This window comes from Triturus cristatus, chromosome 10 (genome assembly GCF_964204655.1).
Source record: "Triturus cristatus chromosome 10, aTriCri1.1, whole genome shotgun sequence".
NCBI classification, from domain to species: Eukaryota; Metazoa; Chordata; class Amphibia; order Caudata; family Salamandridae; genus Triturus; species Triturus cristatus.
The window spans coordinates 286,191,633-286,218,726 of NC_140593.1; the positions used below are offsets into that span (position 1 = coordinate 286,191,633).

Here is a 27,094-nt window from a genome sequence, read left to right on the forward strand (position 1 = left end):
ATCTTAATAGCTGAAACATGTTGACCTTGCAGAAGGTGCCCTGAGGGGGAGCAGCAACATGTCTGCCGGCAGTCAATGTGGTGCTTCTAAAGATTAAGAACCATTGTCTAATTGCCCCATTCTACTAGTCTGGCTTTATTCAAGCGCATTTATATTCCTGTGCCACAAAAGAATTGGTGCACAATCTCATGGCAAAGAGACTATCATAATGTGTTGACCAACTCGACCCCTATAGCTTTGGGTGCTCAATCCTGCTCTTTGCGCTGTAATTCACCACTCTTCATCCCAGAGTGCCAGTATACCCCTGTTATCTATTCTGTCCATTATTCACGGTCTCGTCTCCCATGCAAATCTGGTCTCTCGAACACAAGTAGTGAGGCTACCTAGGAGGGTGTCAGGGCTCAGGGACGGAGGAGATAGCTGAGGCGCAGCGTAGGCATAGGACCGACAAGAAGACTAGAACTACACCTCCCAGGTCACGGAGGCAAGAACTACAATTCCCAGACTCCTCGTGTGAGTCGCGCGTGGCCTACATAAGCTCCGCCTACCTGTAACACGGGGCTTGTCACTTTATGAACTTCCGGGTTTTAGACGGAGATCCCTTTGACTTGCCTACCTCTAACGAAGCGAGAAGTTCGGCACCGGAACGAACCTCTCCATTTCCAGGATACTTCGCGGGCGTCCGGCCCGTGTTCACAGCTGCCGCTCTCCCAGAGCGCGGCAAGGAGTTGATCACCCCCAAGACCATCCGTGGTGAGCGCTGCTCCCATTCCCTGAGTGAAGGGCTGGTGCGTGGTACGCACTCGCCTATCTGGTGGAGACGCGCACTACGCATTGCAAGGTTTCACGCGCTTCTCTACCGGACTACAAACAGCTACTCCCCCTTGCATCGCGGTGACGACCGCAAGCCCCCAACATACCGCGAGAGCGCTGCTCTCTGTTCCCTTCCTCCCCAACCTCTCTTCGACGCACTTACCTACCGAGCCGACTCCCCAAGGACACCCGGGATAAGCCGGTAGTTGCGCATGCCGAGACACGTTATCCAGACTTCCTGGTGAAGTAACCAAGTTAGGATTCCGTCTTCCCTCACGGCATCAGAAACTCCCGCAGATAAGTGCTATTAACATTCCTACCGTATAGTACTGAACTATGAAGTGTGTTTCTTAACCTGCCGACCTATGAGAAAAGCAAGGACTGGCCAAAGTAAGTGTATAAGCGGGGAGGGGAGCTCAGAGAAGGGGAGATAGGTGCAGAGCGCGCGTCTGATGTGTTATGTGCTTCTGTCCCACCTGCAGGGCCTCTTGGGGTGGACCTTACCAGAGATTGAGTATCTAGCAAGGACCTCCCGTGCCTGAGCCTGCCAGCAGTAGTTTATTTTCGTTTTGGTTCTTTTCTCCCTTTTTACCCTTCCCCCTAGAGGTGTGACATACATGTGGTGTTTCATGAGCACGCAGGGGTGTCACCCCTGTGGGGAGAGGGTCTATTAGCAACGCATCGTTCCTGCTGTACCCGGCTGACCGGTGAGTCAAGACTCTTCCATCGTGATAGAGTGACAAGCCCACGTTTACGTACAGCCCGAACGATGGATACTAACACCGTACTGAGTTCGGTGTTAGAAACGTTAACAGCCTTAAGGCTGGAAGTAGACGCCTTTCACGGAGAGAATATAGAACTCCGTAATGAGATGAGCACAATGAGGAGAGAGGTCGCAGGGATATCTCGTCAGGGGGTTAGCGACAAGCGGGGGTCCCAATACATCAAACCGTGGACGCTACCACCACCCACTCAACAAGGGATGGGAGGAGGAGCGACAGGAGGTGGTGCTAGTCCTTCGACGGTCCAGGTCCTCCATCCCCCACACCTGCCTCTGGCACCTCCCGAACGATATTAAGGCGACCCAAAGAAATTCGGCATTTTCCTGGGGCAATGCAAATTACACTTTCTATGTAAGCCCGAGATCTTCCATAATGATCAAACAAAGACCGCATTCGTCATGTCCTATCTGGGTGGGAATGCTGCTAGTTGGTCCTTTCCCCTCATTGAAAGAAACGACCCAATCCTGAGAGATTTTGACACCTTCTGTGACGAGATGCGTAAACTATTTGATAGGAAGGCGCATCTCCTTTCCTTGGACAGGGAATTACTCACCTTAAAGCAAGGAAGTCAAGACTTGCTTACCTACATAACGACATTCAACAGACTTGTGTCCGAAACAGATTGGCCTATGGAAAAACCGTCCTCACTGTACTACCAAGGATTGAGAAGTGAGCTAAAGGATGTTTTGGCCCAGGTGGTACAGTTGCCCTCAGACTGTGACGAGCTAATCGATCTCACGGTACAGCTCGATCATCGACTCCTAGAGAGGAAGGGAGATAAACAGCGCCCAGAGGTTCGATTCCCAACGCCCCGCTCCCGCATTCCCAACGAGAGTACTACCCCTGGCACAGATGGAAGCGAACCCATGCAAATAGGCGGGATCAGAGGACCCCTTACCCCAGACGAAAGAGAGAAGGAAACAACGGCTCTGTCTATATTGTGGGAAGCCTGGTCATTTCATAAAGGAATGTAAAGCAAGAGCACGACTTCCGTCCCGAGACAGCAAGGGAGAACAGAAAGTGCCTGCGATGGCCTACTCCCCCGATTTACCGGAAAACTAGAATGCCCAAACACGATTCAGACCCCTTGTTTGAGGCCCCAAGAGAAGGAGGTCTGCCATGCGACGGTCAACACCGTCCAGAACGCTGTTGCCCATATCAACATCTACGTTACCTTGGACGTTCCTGATATCGGCCTGAGATCGGTGCATGCGTTGCTGGACTCTGGAGCAACAGGCAACTTTATCGACCAAACGTATGCAAGAGCCATAGGTTTACAAGGTGTGAAGAAGAAAATACCAGAGATGGTCAAGGCGGTGGACGGGTCTGAGATAACATCAGGGCCCATACGATATCATACTCCTGCAATTCAGATGAGAATCGGAGCCCACCACCAAGAAGCCATCCGCTTTGATTTTATTGACGCTCCCCAGTTTACCCTGATATTAGGCATGCCTTGGCTCACGCTCCACGACCCCTTAGTGCAGTGGACCGCATGGACGGTTACTTTGAACTCTCCCTATTGTAAGGAGCATTGCACCCTAGTAACGGGACCATCACCGCCACTCACAATCAACCCCGCGGGGTTCCTGGCCAACAGTGAGGTACCCGCCAGCGTGAATTGTACGACAACTCTACCCAACGTATACCTCAAATACCAAAATGTGTTCAGTGAACAAGAGGCGAACACTCTCCCGCCTCATCGGGAATATGATTGTGTCATTGACATTGAACCGGGAGCCAGCATTCCCTGTAGTCGCATATACGCCCTCACCGAAGCCGAAACGGAATACCTGCAGCAATATCTCAAAACTCTCATGGTCAGTGGATTTATAAGACATTCTACCTCCCCAGCGTCATCTCCTCTTTTCTTTATACCAAAGCGTGAGGGAGGTTTGAGAGCGTGTATCGATTATAGAGCCCTCAACCGCATCACAAAGAAGAACAGATATACTCTCCCCTTGATTCCGGTCCTATTAGATCAATTGAAAGGGGCTACGGTGTTCACTAAATTGGACCTCCGGGGAGCGTATCATTTGGTACGAGTGCGGCGGGGGGATGAATGGAAGACGGCCTTCAGAACCAAATTTGGCCTATATGAATATCAGGTGATGCCATTTGGTCTCTGTAACGCCCCCGCCGCCTTCCAGTATTTCATGGATGAGGTGTTGAGAGGCATATTGGACGTCTTCTGCATCGTCTACATTGACGATATTTTAGTGTATTCCACCTCCTTGACGGACCACGTTACTCATGTTTCTGCGGTATTGGAAAGACTCCAACAACATTCTCTCTATGCGAAGCTAGAAAAATGCCTGTTTCATTCCCCAGAAGTGGAGTTTCTGGGGTATGTCATAGGCCCTAAGGGACTCTGTATGGATACTAAGAAGACCTTGGCCATTCGGGAATGGGTGTCGCCGTCTTGTGTAAAGGCCCTGCAAAGCTTCTTGGGGTTTGCCAACTTTTATCGGCGCTTTATTCAAGACTTCTCGAAAATCATTCAGCCCATGACTCTTCTTTTGAAAAAAGGGGCGGCGTTCCATTGGTCTCCTTTAGCAGAAAAGGCCTTTCAAGAGCTCAAACAACGCTTTGTCAGCGCCCCGGTTTTGCGACATCCGGACGCCTCGCTACCATTCGTTCTCGAAACGGATGCCTCGTATTACGCCGTAGGAGGTGTTTTGTCACAACGTCACCCAACAACCGGACAACTCCATCCAGTCGCATTCTATTCAAAGGAGCTGACTCCGTGCGAAATCAACTATACTATTTTGGACAAAGAGCTGTTGGCCATCAAAAGAGCCTGCGAAGAATGGCGTCATCATCTGTTGGGAGCCAGACACACCGTGGAAATATACACGGACCATCGAAACCTACTCTTTCTGAAACGTGCCCGAGCCCTGACACCTCGACAACTCCGATGGTCGCTATTTTTTGCGAACTTTGATTTCGTTATTAAGTACCGGCCCGGCCTCCAGAACGGAAAGGCAGACGCCTTGTCGCGACCCCCGGCGGCAGAACCCCTGGCCCCCCAAGAAGAAGAAGAACCTCCCGTGATCATGCAAAGGGCGTCCTTTCCACCAGAGACAGTGGCAATACTGTCGTCTCACGACTTCTGTACCGAACTAAAGGAACACTCCGCCTCAGTCGATCCCAATACCTGGATCCAAGAAGCCCCCCACCAACGACATATGAAGGAGGGATACCTGTTCCATGAAAACAAAATCCTGTTGCCTACCAAGAATCTCCAACAACAGGCGTTACAGTGGATCCACGACTCCCCCTTGGGGGGACATCCTGGAACACAGAAAACGGGACTGACACTAGCCAGATATTTTTGGTGGGCATCACTACAGAAGGATGTAGCCGCATATGTGGCCCGATGCTCCATTTGTTCACAAGCTAAGGCACAACACCAAAGACCCAGTGGATTACTGCGACCTATACCCACTCCTCCAACACCGTGGCACACCGTGTCAATGGATTTTATAGTAGAGATGCCACTCAGTCAGGGGTATGACACCATTCTGGTGGTGATCGACCATTTAACCAAGATGGGGCACTTCTTGGCTCTTACCAAACTACCAAATTCCAGCACCACAGCCATGGTCTTCCTACAGAACATTGTTAAATTGCACGGAGTACCATCAGTCCTCATCACCGACAGGGGAACCCAATTTACGTCAAAATTTTGGAGACACCTGTGTGACAGCATGAAGATCGATGCCCGTCTCTCTTCCAGCTATCATCCCCAGACTGATCGGAAAACGGAGAGGCTTAACCAGACACTAGAGCAATACCTTCGGTGCTTCACCCTTCAACATCAGGATGAATGGAGCAGCTTACTGTGGTCCGCCGAGTTTGCATACAATAACACTGCCCATTCCTCCTTAGGATGTTCCCCGTTTTACTGTCTCCAAGGGTTTCATCCCAACATGTTGCCTTTCGCTCAGCCCGGAACCTCCTCGCACCCTTCTATACAAGAACACCATGCACACCTCAAACAGACCTTAGACGCAGCCAAAAAACAGTTAAAAGAGGCTCAAGAGACAAGAAACAGGCAGATAAAAAGAGAAATCCTGAACCAGAATATCAAGTAGGGGACCGGGTATGGCTTAGTACCAAACATTTAAGACTCAAGGGCAACACCCGCTTACAGCCCAAATACCTAGGCCCATATCTGATTGCCAAAATCATTAATCCTGTCGCAATGAAACTCACACTGCCACCACAGTGGCGAATCCACCCAGTGTTCCACGTCTCCTTACTCAAACCCTGTCACCCAGACACACGGGTCCCGGTACGCCCTTCAGTCATAGAGGAAGAGGGGGAAGAGGAGTACGAAGTGCAGTGTATCCTAGATTCTAAAGTCATCAGGGGACGGGTATACTACTTAGTGGACTGGAAGGGGTACGGCCCAGAGGAGCGGTCATGGGAACCCAAGTCCAATCTCCACTGCCCCTTATTGTTACGGCAGTTTCATTCCCGTCACCCTCTGAAACCAGGCAGGCCGTCGAGACGCCGGACCTGGGGAGGGGGTACTGTCAGGGCTCAGGGACGGAGGAGATAGCTGAGGCGCAGCGTAGGCATAGGACCGACAAGAAGACTAGAACTACACCTCCCAGGTCACGGAGGCAAGAACTACAATTCCCAGACTCCTCGTGTGAGTCGCGCGTGGCCTACATAAGCTCCGCCTACCTGTAACACGGGGCTTGTCACTTTATGTACTTCTGGGTCTCAGACGGAGATCCCTTTGACTTGCCTACCTCTAACGAAGCGAGAAGTTCGGCACCGGAACAAACCTCTCCATTTCCAGGATACTTCACGGGCGTCCGGCCCGTGTTCACAGCTGCCACTCTCCCAGAGCGTGGCAAGGAGCTGATCACCCCCGAGACCATCCGTGGTGAGCGCTGCTCCCATTCCCTGAGTGAAGGGCTGGTGCGTGGTAAGCACTCGCCTATCTGGTGGAGACGCGCACTACGCATTGCAAGGTTTCACGCGCTTCTCTACCGGACTACAAACAGCTACTCCCCCTTGCATCGCGGTGACGACCGCAAGCCCCCAACATACCGCGAGAGCGCTGCTCTCTGTTCCCTTCCTCCCCAACCTCTCTTGGACGCACTTACCTACCGAGCCGACTCCCCAAGGACACCCGGGATAAGCCGGTAGTTGCGCATGCCGAGACACGTTATCCAGACTTCCTGGAGAAGTAACCAAGGAAGGATTCCGTCTTCCCTCACGGCATCAGAAACTCCCGCAGATAAGTGCTATTAACATTCCTACCGTATAGTACTGAACTATGAAGTGTGTTTCTTAACCTGCCGACCTATGAGAAAAGCAAGGACTGGCCAAAGTAAGTGTATAAGCGGGGAGGGGAGCTCAGAGAAGGGGAGATAGGTGCAGAGCGCGCGTCTGATGTGTTATGTGCTTCTGTCCCACCTGCAGGGCCTCTTGGGGTGGACCTTACCAGAGATTGAGTATCTAGCAAGGACCTCCCATGCCTGAGCCTGCCAGCAGTAGTTTATTTTCGTTTTGGTTCTTTTCTCCCTTTTTACCCTTCCCCCTAGAGGTGTGACATACATGTGGTGTTTCATGAGCACGCAGGGGTGTCACCCCTGTGGGGAGAGGGTCTATTAGCAACGCATCGTTCCTGCTGTACCCGGCTGACCGGTGAGTCAAGACTCTTCCATCGTGATAAAGGGACAATGAAGTCTAAGTGGCCAATACGGGAGAAGGTTCTATATTAAACAACCTTGGCACTGATTCTGCCCTTTCTGATCAGGACAGCGTAATGAAGTAAGAGCACACACTGCAATATCTTTTCCGTGATCACGCCTGGCACACAATTTGAACGATGGAGAGGGTGTCTTTGGCACAGTAAGCAATGATAGAGGTATATTTTAAGGGCACCAGTAGTCACAGGCTTAGCTGCTTGCACAATGATGTTACCTGCAGCTCTTGTGAAAACTAAGCAGCACTCTGAAATTAGAGAGACCTATGGAATATTTCATTAGAACCCTTTTACACCTTCCCAATATTCAGGCATCTAATGGCAATGTCTAGGCATCTGAAGCTAGCAAATATGTTAGGGATTTACAGTGTTTTTTTCTTCAAATATGCACTATACAGAAAATGGCGAAAATACAGACATAAGTTAATCCCCCAGAAAAACCCAGTCACACTAGTCCTGTCTCTTAAGTGTACTCCTTTTTAGACAGATGGGCATGTGATCAGGAAAAATGATAGTACCCAAAGTGCAAGACAGTCAATGGATGAAGTGAACCGTCCCGCATCCCCATGCTGTGTGCTCTGGTGGGCAGAAGTAAAACATGAAGGACACCTGAAGGTACCGATGGATGAAGAGAGCTGCAAATATAATATATGTGTTTATTAAATATTTTTGGAACACATGAGGCTCCCTAGAGAGCTCATCGCATCTCTCGTCTAAACCTACAAAGGGGAGTTAAACTAGGTGCAAAGACAAATCATATTTGCAGGATGTCCAATAAATTGTATTGAAGGCCTGAAACGTGCTTGATAATAGCCTTTTCCTGCTTCTGATCTAAAGCTCTAATAGCAATGGACAGTAGTATGCATAGCAATATCTGTACTGTTTGCTAATGCTTATTTGTTATATACCTCACGTACTCGCATATAATGGGGATACCATTGTATCACCGACATGGAATGTACAGAAATCGGGAAATGTCCCTACACAGCAATGCCATACTGTCCAGTGAATTTGTTTTCCCTTATAACAAATGCTACTTCTGTTCAAGAACATCTGTTTTTCTCAGCCAGGCAGCCGCTTTCCTCAATTTCCACAAAATCTGGTGTATGGTTCTTTCTTGCTGTATGAATGACTTAGTCATGCATTCACATCTGACTTCCCATTATGACATAAGGCATGAGACAAATTCCTTTTCATAGAGCTACTGTGTTTTCTATGACAAACAGGCATCGACATTGTACAAAATATCTGCAAGTCGACCGCGCGTGCACTGTTTGAGGACAGAGTTTGACGACAAAATGGCACGCAAATAAATTAGGAAACCCAGTTACCTTGGAATAATGAGAAAAAACACTGCAGGGGCCAGACTTCAGGTCGAGAACACGGTCCCCGCTTTCGCCTTTTGCACAAACCTCTGAGTGCGCCATTGTGCAAGGCGCCGTTCTCTCGATTATAGGCAAGCCCCCACGTGCTGGATGCCACGCAGTACTGAAAACTGCGCAGTTCTTCCACCCGCTGGTCACTTAGCTTTGGGGCCAGTCTGCCTTTGGAGGTTGAAATGACACAGACTGTGCCTGCACCCCCTCTGTGTGGGGCCCTGTGGTGTTTCTGGGACACTGCCTCTCATATGGAGCAACTCCCTACAAGCTGCGCAGTTTCCACACTTCACAAGTACTCTGCTGTTCAACCACACCTATATAGACGTGCCTGCGCAAAGGTTTTCACACCTGAAATGGTGTCCAACAGTGCAATATGGCTGCCGTGGGGAAGGCTGTGTAGGCAGCTAGCTCCCTCGCTCCTGGCGTTCTATCGTTCCATCGTCAGAGAAGGAGAAATCTAGCTATTCTACGAGTCTAAATGTGCGAAAACCGGCTACGGGGTTCTCGTGTCGATGTTATGGATAATTACAGCTAAACGGGCCCATTTCACCTGGGCTCATCTCACCTGGTGACGGTGACCGTGGAACACGTTGGTCAGTATCGGCCAGCTGCTGCTACTATCGCTGTTGTGGAAGCCGCCCGGGCTGGGCTGGGCTACTCGGAGAGACGGAGAGACGGAGAGACGGAAAACGGAGCAGCGCGGAACCTGAAAGGTGTTTTTTCCATTTCCTGACCGGAGGGTTGGATCCGAAGCTCCGCGCTGGCAGAGAGGCAGAGAGGCGTCGACCATTTCCGAGTAGATTCTAGCAGCGGGGAAAGTGTCCAATAATTGATTTTGATTTCACCGGAGTTTGGCTCGTGCAGGTCAGACAAAGCCACAGAGCCACGGAGACAAAACGTATCAAAAACGGAGAAGAAATAATCACATCGCGTTATTCCAGCATATAGTAATAACAATTTGCTACAAACTATCCTTGCGTCAGGCAGAGCTTACGAATGTTGCTAAACTTCTTTGAGTTCAATCGGCGGTCTCCGCTGTGGCGTGCTACACTTTGCTTGTGCTGGGCACAGAGCAGCGTTTTTCCCGGCAGAGGTGGCTCACGGAAGAAAAAGAGGACGCCACTTCCACTTTCTATTGCCACACGCAGCATCAGAAAAACCGGCCCTGGGTCTGATTTGAACAACGTGGAGCAAGAGAACGAGGAGACCGAGATGGCAGAGGCAACACCACTGATCCCTGGTAAAACCATCACCAAACAGGGTAAGAACTCTAATAAGGGGGCTGCTGTTAAATCTAATGAAATACCCGGCATAAAAAGCTCTGCGTTACAAACTTTACCAGATCTATTTGAAAAGCATGCTGCAAAAAAGAAAATAACTGATAATGATAATCAAAGCACTGATATAACCGCAGCACAGTCTGCTAATCAATCATCTACAAGCGGTGATAATCAGAATAATTCTAATAATCCCTCTACTTTGATACCCATTCTGATACCGACCGACTCTTCGAGGAAGGGTATTATGGGATTTGCAGTTCCAGCTCCGGGTGGAGCTACCACCAATAGAGCATGCTCTCTTCCATCGCTGGTATTACTATCAAATGAAGCACCAAGCGAATCACGAAGTGTAAAAGAAACTACTGGGCATCAACATAATCGAGAGCTCCCTGAAAATTTGTATTCATTATCAGAACTCTCATCCGATGAAGCGACGGGTCTTAATAAAGACTGGGCAGACTTTAGTGGTGAGAGCCTATCTTCTGAGGGTGAGATCAGTATGAGTCCTGATAATACTAATGCGGCAACCATTATAAAAAAGAAGCGGAGGAAGAAGAGATCTTCTCGCACAATGAGCCAAGAGGCTGCTTCTAATTCACCAAACAATATGAATCCCCTATCTTCTAATTTAATATCCACCGCTTCTGTTGCCAATGATATTCCGGGGTCTAGCCATAATGCTATACCTGATCCTAGTCTACAGCAAGAGAACAACGTAGAGATTACACTGAAAACAATATTTGATACCATGATGTGTCATAGAGCAGAGAGTAAGGCCGAGAATCAACGCACGCAAATGACATGTGCCAAAGTCAAAAACGCAGTACGACGTGCAATCAAATTATGCTCAGAGACTGCTGATAGGGTCACTGAAGCAGAGGCCAGGATATCTGTACTAGAAGAAGAATGTATGGCTCAAAGACAAGAAGTGGGAGATTTCAAAGTACAAAAGGATGACCTATCTGACAAACTAGCTAGTTTGGAAAATCAGGCCCGTAGAAGCAACTTGCGTTTTTTGGGGATCCCTGAAAATAAAGAAGGAGGGGACCCGAGGAAGTTTATCATTAATTTACTAAACGATGCTTTTCCTGAAATTACTGATTGGAATTGGGCTCGGGAAATACAACGAGCACATAGATTCCCTTTCACAACAAGGAAACCACGACAAGGTCAAGGTCAAGAAAACTATCCTAGGGCCATTCTGGTGTCATTCAATAATTTCCTTGCCCGCGAAGTGATATTTGTAAACGCCAGACCAGATAAGAAAGCGGATGGTCTAGGTTGTCAGTTCTTTGTGCGACCAGACTACTGCCAAGCTACTGTGGCTCAACGATGGCAATTGAAGCAACTAATTCCTGATTTTCAGAAGAAAGAAGTAGCAGTATTTCTTCAAGGTCCTGCAAAACTAAAGACTATATACAAGGGTCAAACAAAATACTTTATTTCTATAATCAAAGCTAAGGAGTACTTGGAATCTCTTTGAATAAACAAGAAGATCTTCGATGTATAGTATGATAAATCTAGAACTTGAGCGTAATAATTATACTGTTTAATAATTATTTGAATGCAGGACCATTATGTTTCTCCATCTCTATACTCTCCTTTCTTCTTTTCTGAACTTTCTCCTTCTCTCGCTTTTCTTCTTCTTTTTTTTCTTTTCTTTTTTTTCTCTAGTAAGGACGCCACGGGTTAGGGACACGGCATCCATACGCTCCAGGAACTGATAGTTCCTGTGCCTCATATAGTGGGGAGGGTGGGGGGAGGGGTTCTGGGAGCAAGGGTGGGGGTGGGCAAGGGCAAGGGTTGGTGGTGGGGGTGTAAGGCAGAGGTGTTCAACAGAGGGATGAATATAAGGCATTTAAATGATAACATTGAAGAGCAAATACTTGTGATGATGGTCGATAATTTTTTTCTATCACTTTTGATATGTATAAAAAGGTGAAAATATGTACTATTAATATCAATGGTCTTAATGATTTAAAGAAGATTGCTATGTTCCGAACAATGCTCCAAGTGCTGAATATTGATCTGCTATGTATACAGGAAACTCACATTTCATGGGATAAACGTTTTCTTCTGAATAATTTGGGATTGGAAGTTTTGATTACATCTAAGCAAATGGGTATCAAAAGAGGCGTTGCAATTTGCATGCGAAAGGGAATAGGGAAATGTTTAAAAACACTCTCTGATAAATGGGGCAGATGGGGACTGGCTGAGCTAAAAATTGGAAGCTGCAAATTTACCTTATGTTGTATTTATGGTCCCAATCTGGACGATGCCGAATTGTTTAACACTATGAATACAGAGCTATCCACTTGGACACAACCGATTATAGTCTGTGGAGACTTAAATATACATATGTCAGCCGACTGGAATATTAAATCAGAGAAGAGATATACGGGTCGAAAGGTTAAAATTTATAAAGCACTTAGAGACCTGGTACTAAGTAATGGGTTAACTGATGTCTGGAATAAATTTCATTATAATGACCCCGGATATACTTTTTTTTCTACTCCTTATCAAAAATTTGTCCGTTTAGACTATTTTTTTGTATCCTCAGTTTTTTGGGAGAAAATTCGTATTGAGATATTACCACAAGTCATTTCAGATCATAATCCTATAATTGCTGAGATGCAATTTTCTACTGATTGCCAAAACTCCACTAGATCCTGGTCATTTCAAAGAAATTTATTATTAGATGAAGAATACCTTCAATTTATGGTTAATATTATTAAAGATTATTTTCTAATAAATAACGATACTGCCTCTCCACAAGTAGTCTGGGACTCTTTCAAATCTATTGTACGGGGCGAGACAATCAGTTTTGCAAATTATAAGAGGAAAAAAAACCAAACAGATCTCAGGGACAGGTTAAACAAGATAAGGCAGGTCGAGCTGGAATTATCTACCGCATGTAAAAACAATGCTAATATAGAGGATGTACAAACACGATTAACCATTGAACGCTCAGGTCTTTGTACACATATTGCTGAAGAAGTAGCTGCAAAATTTAAACAATATAAAATGGAACGTTACGAATTTAGCGAACGTACGGGAAAAATTCTAGCACAGCGCTTACGACAAAAATCTTCTTTTAACGAAATACAATGTGTTAAAGATACAAATGGGGTCCTTCACGAAAGTAGGGAAGGAATATTAGAGGCATTTCAGGGCTTCTACAAGATGCTGTATAACGACTTTAACAATGAAACTGACAAGACTCTTAATCCCACAGATTATTTACAAAACATTAACCAACTTTCTTTGTGCACAGATGATATAGATTTATTTTCTAGGTCAATAAGTTGGGAAGAGATTGAAAGGGCTATTACGAGTCTTGCAGCTGGTAAAGCTATGGGGCCCGATCAGATTCCTCTTGAATTTTATCGGACATTTAGACTCTTGCTGAAACCAGAGTTGCTTAAAATTTTTAATGTAGCATTTCAAGACAAAGCTCCTGACTCCTGGTCCACAGCTACTATAGTTGTTTTTGTCAAAAAGAACAAGGATCCAAAGGAATTAGGCTCGTATCGTCCCATCTCCCTGATTACAGCTGATAGTAAGATTTATTCTAAAATTCTTGCAAATAGACTAAACGATGTTATGCCGGGTTTGGTTTCTAATATTCAACACGGGTTTATTAAACACAGGGACACTACAGATCACGTTAAACGTGTTATTGCACTGTTGGATTGGGCTCAAGCAAAGGAATCCCCAGTCGGAGTTATCCTACTCGATGCTGAAAAAGCGTTTGATAAAGTAGACTGGGGGTTCCTTTGGTCTGTACTAAAATGGAAGGGTTTTCCACCACAATTTATTAAAGCTATACAGTCACTTTATTCTAATGCAAAGGGTGTAATAAGATTAGGCACGGATATCTCTAGTCCATTTTCAATTACCAGGGGGACCAGGCAAGGGTGCCCCTGCTCTCCACTTTTATTTGCACTTTATCTTGAACCCTATTTGAATAGATTAATTATAGAACCCGGTATTCCACCTGTCCGACTCCATGAGATAGACCACAAAGTCTTAGCATACGCAGACGATGTGGCCATTGTAACCTCGGATTCCTCTTCCGCCTTACCTAAAATAATAGAAATTGCTAGTGAATTTGGTAAATTCTCTGGATACAAATTAAATATCTCAAAAACCCAAATTGTACATTCTAAAACTGGTATACCCACTGATATTCTACTAAATGATACTGCTACATACCTTGGTGTAACTATATCATCTAAAATAGATGACATTGTTGGACTAAATCTGGATCCTTTACTCATATCCACTAACAGAACCTTAGAAAGGATAAATAATCTACATTTATCTTTATTTGGACGGACCAATGTCATTAAGATGTTGATTTTTCCAAAATTTCTTTATTTTTTTCGCACCATTCCCCTATTTTTCTCTATGTCCCTTTTTAATAAAATAGATACGATGCTGTCCAGATTTTTATGGGGGTATCGCCGCTCAAGAAGATCTTTAAAATGGTGCACCTTACCGCAAGGGCGTGGTGGGTTGGGATTTCCGAACTTTAGAATGTACTATTGGGCTATAACTCTTAAAACAATTAAGGTTTTATTATTTTATGATCATGTCAACGAAACCTTTATGTCGCCATCCATTTTTGAAATGCTTATGGGTGCTCATGTGCGCCAATGTTTATTGATATTTAAGGAGCCGAGTTATTACAAAAAAACAAAATTTAAGGTTCTTCTCTCTGCTTTTTTGGTTTGGAGACAAATTAATAAAGCTTTACGGATAATCTCAAAATATAATTTTTATACACCCATCTGTTGCAATATTTCATTATCTGGTATTTCTCAAGATATCCCCACGAATCGATTTCGTCTGGGACAGATTCATTCAATTGGGCAACTGTACCAAAATGGGGCTCTAATGTCCTTTTCCAAACTTCAAGATATATTGGGTCTCTCCAGAAACGAATTTTTTAAATACTTACAAATTCGTAGTTTTCTGGAAAAAAAAAACCTCTTATATAGTGACGCAATGGAGACCAATGTTGTTATGGAGAGCGGCAGGAGGGATAGTCGCATTGGTACAATCTATCAACTAATGGTCAACAGGCTGCATGATGATCTCGACCAACAAGCCCAGAAATGGGAAAGGAAACTGTGTATAGAAGGGATAGATCTGGCAAGGGCGTTTGAGATTAGCAATAAAACATTAATCAACAGTTCTCTTAAAAGTCAACATTACATGGCATCTCTAGATCTTTACTATACACCGGCAAAACTGGCCAAATGGAAAGCTACGAAAGGTATCAATTGTAGTCGTTGCGGAACTTTAGCAGCAGACTCATGTCATATGTTTTTTAGCTGTTCTGAACTAACTGTATATATAAATAGGATAGAAAAGTTTTTGACTAATTTGCTTAATACTAATATCAAGTTATGTCCATCTGTGATTATTTTTGGCTTATATGTTCCATCTGAGAGCTTATCTGCTGATCAAGAACATTTTCTTTTTATTGGAATGTCCATTTACCGTTTTTGTATTACCTCAAGATGGTTAGATGCTGATCCACCATCATTTGAGCAATGGTTGGGAAAGTTGTTAAATGTTTATAGAATGGATAAAGCAGTGTACAAATTGAAAGGACACAGAAAGAAGATATTTGCTAGGAAACTATGGTCTCCTATTGATAACTGGATTTAATCTAATAACGACCACATCTGTAAAAAGAGATATCTTATGTTTTCTATGTCTCACCGGTTTATTTTCTCTTCTTTTTCATTTATTTCTTACTTGGTTTTGTTAATAATGTATCAGCAATTATGCGAATGATTGTCATTGTTTAAAATGTTTTTCTCATCCTTGTATTTTATATGCCTCTGCAAATAAAAAAAAATTTAAAAAAAAAAAAAAAAAAAAAAAAATGAAATGGTGTCCAAACCTCCTGGGAGACTGAGGAACACCTCATTTGCATTATTCAGGTACGAAGAGGGTGTCTGAAAATGGACCCTTACGGAAGGGGGGCCTGGGTGGGAACAAGCGTCCTTGGGCTCTGAATGTGCTGCAGAAGTGTAAGAAGTGGGCACAAACATGCACATCAGTCCAGGGGCACTTCCTCGATCTGGCATCCATTAGATAAAAACAATAATTGCGACATTTCACCTTCATATGTTGTTACATTTCTGCCTTCGAAAACAAAAAAAATCTTAATGTAAAGAATATAGGGCCAGATGTACGACCATTTCATTATGCGACTTGCAATATGGAATGTACAACAGAGACTGACTCGCAAAATTGAATGTTCAACAGTGTGTCAGTGCGATTCCTAATGGGGTAGCAAATACCCTGCCTCCTCAATATTCATGAGGCAGATCGCAATTTGGGACCCATTGGGAATGGCCAGCACTTGGGGGGATGGTGGCCTGCTGGTGGCTGCTTTTTCAATAAAGTAGTTTTTTTTGTGTTTTTCCCCAAGGAAAATGGGCTGCATTTAAAAAAGAAAAATTAAACCTTTCTGTTTCATTTTTTAAAGAGTAGGAAGAGTAGACAGTGGTCCGTTGGACTGCGGCCTGCTCTCAAAAAATATATTTGTATACATTCACAAAGGGGAACAGGTCCCCTAGGGACACCTTCCCATTTGCTAGTGGCTTACCACGTACTTGAAATAGGTGGTAAACTGCAAGTGTTTTGTGACGGCAAACGCGGTTACAAAACACTGGTAAATACCATTCTGTCTCGCTATTAGGAAGGGACGCCCTTGGCATGCCCCTTCCTAATAGCGACTCACAAACACTATTTTGAGATTCACCGACTTGCAAAATAGCGTTTGTACATGCCAACACCCTTTTTTGCGGTTGCAAACGGGCCGATTTCCCGCTTGCAACTGGAAACAAGCATTGAAAATTCAATAGGTCTCCCCTTTGGTTAAGTTAAAGCCATTTGCTTTGCTAATGGTATTGTATAGCAAAGCAAATGGCTTTAACTTAATGACAGGCGAGACCTATTGCATTTTTAATGCTTGTTTTCTTGTCTTCTCTTTCGCTTCTGCCTTTCTTGCAGTCAACTGCTGGGTGCACCCCCATCAGCAGGTTGAGCACACATGACTGAACTTACAGGACGAGCCCCAGGTGCACTCGTCTCTGTCATATTTGTAACATATTGCAGTGGAGCTTTTTCCTGATGCCTCTCCTTTCCAACCAGAAAAGTGCTTCTGCCTATAGAAGGACTTCTGTCTCTCCAGGTGACCCTCGAAATGGCCCTTCTGAAAGAGCTGGTCCTGCCTCCCAGGCTCTGCTCTGGCCTCCCTGGTTACCATCATCTTGTGCATGTAGGTAGAAACGTCTTCTTCATCCCACTCCATGTCTGGGTGTGCTGGAATATGTGGTGAAGTGTTTTAAGGACAGCTATATAAAAAAAATGCATTACATACAGTCTGGGTATTACTCAAATCAATATTTTAGAAATACTGTTTCATCGTAAGCCTTTTTGCACATTTTGTAGCTGTCTATCTTACACTGTGTGTAATGGAAGTTTAAAAGAATGACTAAAGTATTTACAGTGGTGTCTGTCACAGAATGTGGCTTCATAGCACTAAAATTGCACATTTAACACTGTGGTTCTCTTGTTACACACAGACCTCTGCAGTGCATTAACTAATAGAGGTTTCATAATGCACTTTAGTGTATTTGCCACTGATTATCTTCACTTTTTACATGTCTTTCATTTAAGCTGTGAGCTATTTTATATGTAGTTACCTTAAGGTGAAGATCAAAAAAAGTACAGATTCTTTTTTTTTTTAACCACACCTTGGATCCCGCCGCCACGCTTCCCGACCCTACCCACCTTGCATGAAGCATCACAGCTCCCATACTCTTTTTAATGCACTTTGACCACTGCCCATAAGTAAGAATATTTTGCATATAATAATAGTAAAACCAATAGGTCTTGACTAATGAAAGGCTAACAGATAACCCTGTCAAAGGCTTCAGATCTTCGCTCTCCGGCTCCCTGGGTGGGATATTCCGTCAACACATTTGTAAAGCACCCAGCTTTGGGTTCATCCAACTGGCCCTGCCCCCTTTCAGTGACGTGACACCCTCTTTGGATCCCCTCGCTTTCATTACAGCAAGAACTTCTTTCTAGTGAGTCTGGTGACAGCTGTGCCCATGTTCCGGAGGAGGCAGACATGGAATGTACTGAAGCCTGTGTGGCCATCGGGTGGCAGGACAAGGGAGACATGACGCGGGTTGTGCACTTCAAGCGCCTCCTTGGAGAGAGGCTCGAGTGCCTCACACACACATACACACACTTGGATACACACACCCTATCACGCTCTCTCTTAAGCAGCACACATACAGTCAAACAACACACAGGCAGACACACTTCGACAGGCAGAGAGAAGGACGCCCACTCAGAGAGGGGGTGCAAGCAATCACAAATGCATCAATAACGCAGCGGCAGGAATCTGTTCACGCACAACCTCACACTTTCACACACACAGACCACAAACTCACAGGCAAAAACACACACAGGTCAAAAGACAAGAAATCCTCGTTCACACAGGCGGTGCTTTACATAGGAAAGATAAGGACAGGCCCTCACCCAAGCGAGTCACGGAGTTTGGAGTGAAGATGCAAGCATTTTTTACCAGATTGGAGGTTGGGAAATTGAGTACCATAAAAACTGTACAAGCAGCATCGGTTATTTACAGTGCTTAAACACTGAAGCATGAATGTAAGCGCTAAAAATAAAGTGTATCCTACCAGTGAGGATTAGGCCACAAGTGTCTCATATCACACTTGTTGTGACCTGCCATTTATATTGCAATAGAAGAAATGCATTGATAATGGAAAATGATTGTCCGACATATTTCGTTAGAAGTGACTACATCTATTTACATTATTTAAAAGTGCACATGATAATGTGTCCTATTAGAAACTGCCTTTTGTGAAAGGTTGGTGTCTGCACAGTCTGGAGCAGGGCTTAGAGAGCAGGGCTTGGGGGGGGTGCGTGGGGGTGCTGGCAGCATTTTGATATCGATGAGAACTGGCCACAGAAGCACACAGTGCAGGCACTCACACACTCGCGCACAACGCTGGTGACTTCAAATGAACACGCACATCATTTGAAAGGTAATCTAGGACAGAGTACTTAAGGCTGCACACATCTCCCCCATTCTGCTTGCTACAGGTCTCTCTCCCTGTGTCCAGGGTCACACAGAGAGCTGAAGAGCCCTGTACTATCCTGATCCGTTGGGGTATGAGCGGTCCTCTTCCAGTGCAGGTCACACAGAGCCTGTTTCTCAGGTCTTGTGAAACCCGAGAAGTGGCCATGTGCTGCACACCGACCTGGGCTGACAAGACACGACACTTCACCGGCACCGCTTGTGCTTGACTTCGCAGGGCTAGATTAGCCCCTGCTGTCGGTCACGGTGTGACGCAGGCCCTCTCCACCCCTGTGAGGCCGAGGCAGCCCTGGTGAACTTCAGAGGAGCGCTGCTGGATTCTCAACAGTAACTCCACATTGGGGTACACAGAGGCTCGATGTGCCTAGAAACCCCTCGGGAGCAGAAAGGCGCCTGTGCTGCACTGAGCCTGCCAAGCTATATATGTAGATATGTCGCATTGCAATTCAATGGCTGCGACTCGCAGAATGTCTCATGTAGGACTGACAGATCGTTCCTGTACAACAAACACGATGCATCCGGTACAGAGCTTTCCTTTTACAAATCGTGGTCATTAAGTGTGTTAGCCCAAAAAATAAAATAAAGACTGCAACTCCCAGAGCGCACTTTGAAAAAAAATTAGGTGGTGGAAAGACTACCTGAGGCGTTTCCGGCAAAAAGGCGTTCGCATGTTACTTCAAGCACAGAAGTAATCAGAGGCCACATAACGAGAATCCAAGTCAGATAGAGGAGGGAGAAAGACGACTTAAACAAGCACAGTCCGCTTTCACTTTCGTCCGGAGCAAAACGATTTCTTGCCTTTATGGGGCCATGTGTTTTGAAACACATGGCCCCATAAAGATAAGAAAGCTTTTACTTCAGCCAGAAAGCGGACGAGCCCGTCCAAGTGGGACGGCTCAAAAAGCCAAAAGTGAACGTCACAAAGAGCTCTTTCCCAATGACTGGCCACCGTTGGGAAAGAGGTGCGGGGCTTAAAGCCCTTTACAGAAAATACCCAAAAACATAAAATCTCGCCCGCGAGACTGCGCATGTGCGCAGCCCAGGCCAGCCGAGACCTAAAAACTGTCATATATCTGGCCCATAATACTTCCTGGATTTAATGTAGGATATTTCATACATGTCACAAGGGAAAAGGCAACGAAATGATGCACTGCGTAATACAAGGGCATTCTTTTCCAATATTTTATCAAGTGTGAAAGCCAATCTTAACTTTGATGGTTTTATCCATGTAGGATGTTCATCAATTCTTGCCTACTTTAACACCAGCAAAGCCACCTCATGCCAAGTGGATATCAGATCTTGTGTGATCTTGCTGCAAGGCTTGATCTCATGAGAAGAATTTACTGTTGCTTATGCCAGTCATAGGAAGTGTACTCATAAACCGAGAAGGAGGCGCTTTTACCTTTATGAATGATATCACTTTCACCTTCAAAATGGCGGTTTTGGTAATATCGGATTCCATAATGTAATTCATACATTCAGTCGACCAGAAGCTGCATCTATTCACAAGCGTTAATAAGTAAAAGGTTCAAATGAAGAATGAACTTTCAAGTTTACTTTGTTGAGTTCCATTGACTGGTTTGTGGTTCACTTTGCGTTTAACCGGAGAACCAAAGGTTGAATTTGTTTTCAGTTCTCTCGGTTAGATTCATTCACACACCTGGCACAGGACTACAAATGGGAAAATAAACAGGCAAAAGATGATGGGAGGATCATTACTGAGAAGCGACAAGATAGTCATTCAATCATAATTACTGTGCCTCCCGGTACGGCTGCTCCACAACAGGCACCAGGGAATAGCAAAAACAAAAAAGTAACTCTTCAGAAACATATGTTTCTAAGGAATTGAGCAAATGGCAGGTTAAGCCATACGATCCAGTTTATTCCGACAGTTGACAGGCCCACCCGACAGGGTGAATCCCATCTTCAATCCAGACTGGAATTGAAGCCTTACCAAAGGGCTTGTGTAGTCTTTTGCTCATCACCAAATGGGCAACTTTTGCTGATAGATAGCCAGAAGTGATGCTTGTGTCCTCAGCTGCGGAAGGGGTGGAAAAGCGCTCATGACTCACAGCATTCTTTAGGAATCAGTCTGACAAGGATCCACTTTGCCAGAGCCTTCCCATTCTGGTCTAAAGCTAATGGGAAGTAGAGTCATTACCTAAAACCCTAAACAAAGTACTCTGCGTCATCCACGAGGGAGTAAAAAGTAAATATCAATTGGTGTACTAGTTTTTGAAGAAGTACAGAACCCCGCCTTACTCTTGCCGCATTGTCGAGCATCAGTCTTATGTGAATGATTCATTAACTCAGGCAAACAAGCCCCTACCTCATGAGAACAGCCTTCTAAAGACCAACTCAAGAGCAGCTGAAGAGAATTGGGCAAGAATTAAAACAAGCATTGACATAGCCAATAGGTCTCGCCTTTGGGACCTTAGAAGTGTTTAGGCAGATATATGGGCTTCGACAATGTTTTTAAGTTGTGTTGTAAAGAAGTTAAGTATTAAAATGCCCATTTTGCCCCAATGCCCATTTTCCCACACAAAATGGGGGACCTAATCACTAAACAATGTTATTAACAATGTGATAATGCTTTAAAAAAAATACATAATCCAAACTGCTTGTCTTACTTGCTACTGACGTTACAACAAACAAATGATGGACGGAATGCTGACAATGCATACATTCTCCCCCAGTCAAGAGATCTGGGTTAAATCCATCGTTCTTTTGCCCACTACACCACCCCAGCTCTCCATGCCACTGGAATCAAGCTATCCTGGCTGACGAGGGCTGAAAGCCCGAAACCGGTCCTAGGATGCTTGTTTCCAGTCCAGGGAGGACCTGGCTTGGCAGTTCGGGCTGGACTGTTCCCATGGGGCACAGGGTCAGGACTGATTTGCATATGGCTGGGTTCAAACTGGAATGGCATGGTGAGCAAAAAAACGATGGATTTAGGCCCAGATCTCTGTACTGGGGTGAATGTATGACATTGTTCTGCATTCTGTCCATCAATTGTTGTTTTTGCATTTGTCACCCCGAGTGGGAAGGGTATGCTCAGACGTGAGTCCCTTGCTCTCCATGCCACTGGAATCAAGCTATCCTGGCTGACGAGGGCTGAAAGCCCGAAACCGGTCCTAGGATGCTTGTTTCCAGTCCAGAGAGGACCTGGCTTGGCAGTTCGGGCTGGACTGTTCCCATGGGGCACAGGGTCAAGACTGATTTGCATATGGCTGGGTTCAAACTGGAATGGCATGGTGAGCAAAAAAACGATGGATTTAGGCCCAGATCTCTGTACTGGGGTGAATGTATGACATTGTTCTGCATTCTGTCCATCAATTGTTGTTTTTACTTGCTACTGAGACGGTCAGTAAAATAACGATGCATACCATATGAAACATTTACTGCTCCCACGTCATTAAAGACGCGCTTGACGCGGAAACAGCTACTGCATGCTAATTAAAACACATACAAACAGACAAAAGACGATCATGAATGCCAATTTGCTTTAATGGACTCACGGCAGCATAATAAACAATTTATGTCAACAGTAGACACTATTTCCGAGGCAATTCAATTGAGCTTAATGTTGACTGCGGGCCTTGCCTTGTCACTTGGACAGCGGGAGCTGTTTGCCAGTGAGGCTGGCAGGAGGACAGCCAATCCCAGTTGAAAGGTCGTGATAATTGTATTAGCATTCAGCTGTGCCTCCTTCCGACTAGGCAGCGAACGGGTGTGCTCTAGAACTCGGGGGAAGCCCGTGGATCCTCTGCTGCTCGGTCCCAGTGACGAGCTTGAATCCACTGGATTCAAGCTAGCCTGGTTGAAGAAGGGTGACATACCCTGAAACCGGTCCCAGGATGCTTGTGTCCGGTCCCGGGAGGACCTGGCCTGGCAGTTCGGTCTCGACTGTTCCCATGGGGCACAGGGTCAAGACTGATTTGCATATGGCTGGGTCCAAACTGGGGTGGCGTAGTGGGCAAAAGATAGATGATTTAACCCAGATAGTTTAACTGGGGGAGAACTTTTGCATTGTCAGTATTCCGGCCATCATTTATTTGCTGTAACCCTACAAAAATAGACCAAATGACGATCGACATTAAAAATTGCTAAAAACCTAAACAATATAAACAACGTAGCGGGAGGCATGGCGCAAGAGGTACCCCCAGTACAACTGTGGAATTAAGAGGAGGTGGGAAAGAGAAAAACTGTATTTGAATGTAATTAGCTATGGTGCAGGAACCACACACAGGCAAACAGAAACAGAGCAGGAAACAAAGAAATAAAGTAGTCCCCCAGAGAGTGATGAGACAGTACTTAGTCCCTGCTGCATGGGAGGAACAGAAGAGAGAAAGGAGTGACAAAGAGTCAGGACTGACCACTGGCAAGCATGGATTTTTGAAGGACACTAAAACAAACAAATCAAAAGATGGGGGATGATTTAACCCAACATAAGAAATTACAATAGGTCTCGAATGCTCGACCTAAAATGAGCCATTGTCACCAACATAAGGGAGCAGGCATTATCATTGCGCAGAACAGAAGGCTACAAGAGAAATTACTTTTGTATTTTCATAGCCAAATGTATCATAATGGTGAATAAACGCAGAAGCAAAATCAGTACTTGTGGCACCTGGGTCAGTGACAAAGTGGGAAGTACAATATAAATAAATACACCGGGAAAAAAACCAGTATTTGAGAAACAAAATTCCAACACTTAGATAATTTGATGGTGAGAGGCCACGTTGAGGACTTAATACGTCTATGCATTTGCAAAACGTGCTGTTACCCTAGAGGGTCTCCTGGAGCTGTGCAGTCTAAATCAAACACAGAAAATGACACAGAGACAGAACAGCCAAAAGTGCGGATGGGCAAGCAGAGCCCTAAAGGAGACACAAACAAGAGTCCAATGTTTGGCCACAAGGTAGGAAACACAACGTGACCGTCAAGGCAAGCCTTTTTTATCCTGAGGCCGGTGCTCTGCAAGAAGTCAATTACAATGTAAGCAGCTTGTGTTGTGTGCGCTTCTTCACTTTGCAAATAACTTCCAGTTTAATAGAGTGGAATTAAACAGTGAGGTCACATATGCAACACTGGTTTTGGCTGGGTGAGACCATGATTACTTCACAGCTTAAAGGGCTGGACAGATTCAGGGAGGTGAGCTACTTTGTTGATTAGAACCCCCTTTTTCAAAGCTGCATGGTCCGCCATGTCAACTGATTACAGCCTCACTCCAATGAATTTCACAATGGTAGCTAACAAGAAAAGGAAGCAGGCTAGTCCCACATTAACCTGCTGCATAGAAATGAGATCGATAGCTCAGTGGAAGAGAGACCTATCCACAAAACTTGCTGCTGAATAGCAGAAGGGGTGCACATAAGTGTGGAAGCAGTTCTCCAATCGGATCTCTTTGATTCTTAGCTCACCAACCTGTAAATCCATTGCCTAATCTCTGGTTACAGAATTCCTGCTTAAACAGGATCTAATGACTAACATAAAGTAACGAACAGCATTAAAAGGAAAGGTAGCCATGACGCGGGAACTAAAGTTTACTGGATAATCATGGAGTCCTCGGTCAAGCCCATGCTGGTTCCAAGCAAGAACCCCTAAAGGAGTACCAGAGAATCAAGACGGTGACTGGATTACAGAGGATTTTAATACGTCACCAATATAAATGCACTCTTTCTTAAACTGACGAGTTTGTCGATAGGTTGAAAAATGTACATATCCCGAGTAACTAAAATTTTAATTCAGACTACCCTAACCTAACAAATGATGGCAAGGGGAGGTCAGCCTTTACCATCCTAGGGGCACTTTCAGTTTGGTGTTTTGTACTTTGGAGAACAAAATGCTCCCATCATTTTCCAGTGGCTTGTTAATCGGAAACGTCATAGGGCAGAAGAGTTCAGTTCTCGCACTGGCCCACAATGGAGCCAAGGCCAGTGAGTGCCACACGTGGCAGGTGGCAGGCACATGATGTATTTTTGGACCAACATGGTAGTGAGTAGATACAGGGTTCTCCCAGAACTGTCGACTAGGATCCTCATAGGCTTCAGACCCAAATGAGGGTCTTTGCATGCATTGCTGCTTACTGAAGAAACGTTATCAATATCGGAGACTACTGTGGCACATTGGACTGAACTATCAACAAAGATATACCTGGGCCCATCCTAGCCCAACTAACATTGACAAGCCCGGGCCCAGACGGAGGCCATAAGTACAGCCTCTGTGCTGGAGGCATCAGACTACAGCAAATAATTGACAGTGCATGCAGCATCGTAGCTCCTTTATAACAGGGTGACGAGGATGAGTAGAAGGAATCTGTGCCTTTTATTAGAATATTTTCTACAGGACAACGGACAGTCCTACAGCGAGATAGTGTGTTGCAATTACTTGGTCCCTGAAAAACTTTATACCGCACTTATATAAAGGCAAAGGGTCAAATCCACAATTACTTACATTTTCAGTATTAGTCCACTTGGATTTCATGGTATATCGCACAGCTAGCAGCCCCATAAAAATGGGAAAAGTACTTATAGATTTTTCTGCCTGGCTGGATAAATTGTCCTGGACACCAATTTGAGTAAAGCTTCTTAACTCCCCTGAGAGCAGCTCACTAGTGGGCCACTTAGTTCTAATAAAAATGTCCACTTTCTTCAATACTTCATCGTTGGAGATTGGGTAGAATCCCACGCATACTCCTATGATGGGGGAATGTTAGAAATTGCATCTTCATCTGTGTACTCTAGATTTGTTTTTGTCTTCCTGAAAACCCGTATGCACTGTTTATACTACATAACCATTTCCACCAGCATAACTACTGTCAATGTGTGTGTACTGGCATTTGACAGGTCAATTGGGGTGCTGGTTAGAGGCATACTTAAAAAAATCAAAAGTGCACAGTAAAATTATATCCATACATGCTTTGTCTGTAGCCACCAACCCAACATTTGTGTAACTTTTCAAAGGAGACCAAAAGAACATCTGCAACTTGCTTCCCAATTGTCATCCACATTCTTTCTCCTGGTCTTAATGACAAGTGGCTCATTAGGCCTATCAGCAATTGGAGCCATGACTTTTCGAAGTATAATACACATATATATCAATTAAGAAAAAGCTCATGACTGAAATACTTAAGGCATTACCAAATACACCAACAGGAGTGGTGTGAACCTACTAGGCTATGCATAAGCTTTGAAAAAGACGATTCCTGATTTCCATGCTTAAAGAAGAGTTTGTCTCCTTAGTTTGTGACTCTCACTGCTGTGTAGATTTTCTAGCAGAGTTGAATTGACCCAATTTCCAAAACCGCGACTAGTCCGTTGTCTGGTGTAGTGTATTTCTGTCCAAGGGCTGGAGTTTTTGTTTCCGTCTGGAAACTGCAGCCTTGGAAGCAGCGGAATCAGAGGTTTGCGACAGCACTCTGCAGCGAACAGCACACTGACCCAAGAATGATTTAGGACAAGATTAAAACCTTCCTGCAGTCTTACTTCTGCAGCATACAAATTTTTGCTTTTAGTTTTCTACTTCACTATGAGCAAAAAACAATGTTATGCAGAGTCGTGGAAGCCTATTCTGACACAACATGCAGCCTCATAACACTGTATTGATTCACGCTCATTGAGAGCTACTTCGGCTCTGTAGGTCACAGAAATTCCTACATTGGGGTTGACTGATTTGTTTCAAACTTTTTCCCTTTTACCAACGAATAATATTGGCTCCGTATATTGCACTGCTTAATTTCCTTGAATTTCTGCCATGCACCCCTTCAATCTTTCAGCCTTCTACAAGTTGCAGTCCCTTTCTGGTCAGTTTGTAGGGTTTTCTTCCTCAGCACATAACCTTTCTATACCCCAAAGGTTACCATCAGACCGAACACAAAAAGATACTGCTGTGTCACATACACAGAAGCGTGTGTCACACAACACATACTTCTGTTCAGTTTCTACGACATA

At 45.0% G+C, this 27,094-nt stretch overlaps 1 protein-coding gene across 1 annotated transcript in view; it reads right to left on the reverse strand.

Moving 5' to 3' along the window:
- Nucleotides 1-27,094, reverse strand: part of LOC146789333 (pituitary tumor-transforming gene 1 protein-interacting protein-like) — a 182,761-nt gene that overhangs the window by 61,619 nt on the left and 94,048 nt on the right. The window lies entirely within an intron of this gene.